Below are 1603 nucleotides of genomic sequence, written 5' to 3' on the forward strand. Positions count from 1 at the left end.
CAGTCATGGAGCATTTGTTTTGTTAGCTTCATGCAATAAAACTAAAGTTTTTCCACGAGATAGAGATCCAATGGAAATGTCACAGTGCTTTTTTATCTGCAAATGTAGGATTTCATGCGGTGAATACACTAAACTGTTCAGGCCTGTTTTGTATGGATAAAGGTCAGTAAGACTCACATTTTGAAGGAGAACACTACATCATGCAGGAGGAGTACATTTACAAAAAGCATGAAGTTTTATAGCATGATTCAATCTATGCAGCAGACATAGATATCGTGATTTGATTTGATCTTGGACAGACCAGTCTTCTGGATGAAACAAAAGGCACGCAGAACTTGTACATGATTAATTGCTTTGCTAGACGTTTATTTGTGAAATAGAAACTTCTGTTGGTCCTGTAAAACTCTGAATGAAAACTCCTAACCATGAGAAATGGCTGATTCAACAAATTATTTCATGTCATTCTTCTCTCAGGGTTTCACAGATATTTCCATTGCAGGATTTCCTTCAGTTCTATCTTTTAAAGAAGGTGTTCTTTTGTGATCAAAATGGCTAATGGATAAGTTTCTTTCAGAACAAAGACACTTCATGCTACTTTAAAGCCTGGGCTTTAATTAGGACAATTCAGACCAAACTTTAAACTGTGTCTTTGAACAAACACATTGATATGTTACCACTCCGTTGACCGTCTTTTGAATGGTAAAAAATATATACACGAATTTGACATATTTAATATTCTAATGTTTTCAGTCAAAGAAGATTAATGGAGATAGAAGTGTTTTAAAAAAAAGCTATTCATTCATGTGCACACAAACTTCATGCAACTCCTGCATAAGTCAGAACCTTATGGGGCCACACCAGTCAAAACATTCTTGATCCAGTTCTGTGTCCTTTGGGCCTACACACTACAACCAAAGATAACTATTAATAATAGAAACAGATCTGTATGTGTAATTCCTTTTGCAGAATGGTACACGTCACCAAAGTACAAACTGAACGTGCATTGATAAGCTGTATAGATAACTAATTGGAGTGGTCGTGAATTAAGTTCTGATACTTATGTTTGTTTATTAAATGCTTATCTGGTGCATAAGGAATTTTAAATTTGATCAAATTAACAATGAACACTGAGCACAACAATCACACCTCATGTTAGCCCCAGGGCCCACAGCAAAGTAAAGTCAGTAATAATGACCCTATAGTAATCTTTCTCTGTGGACGTTTTGCTTTCTATTATGCTCAGATTAAATTTATATGATTCCATTTGGTTTGCGTGAATGTGTCTGTTATTCCCTGAAATAATAGTCTTATCTAGGTTTTAAATGACTAAGAAAAACTGTAAAACGAGTGAACTTCATGACCTCTGCCGCTGCCTGCCCGCGTGACGTCACACGGTGCAGAAGCGCACCGCGAGCGGAAGCGCATCAAACTGCTTTTGCGCCATATGTCTGCATGTCCTTCCCAGACCTCCTGCACAGGCCAAAAAAAAAAAGTACAGTACAAAGAAATGCGCCTATCTCGCAACTCCACGTTAAAACAGTACCGTGTCCCTTTAAAAGCGTCTGACAAAAAGCCCATATGATCCCCGAGCTCCAATCAGCAA

This window comes from Symphodus melops (genome assembly GCF_947650265.1).
Source record: "Symphodus melops genome assembly, chromosome: 14".
Taxonomy (NCBI): domain Eukaryota; kingdom Metazoa; phylum Chordata; class Actinopteri; order Labriformes; family Labridae; genus Symphodus; species Symphodus melops.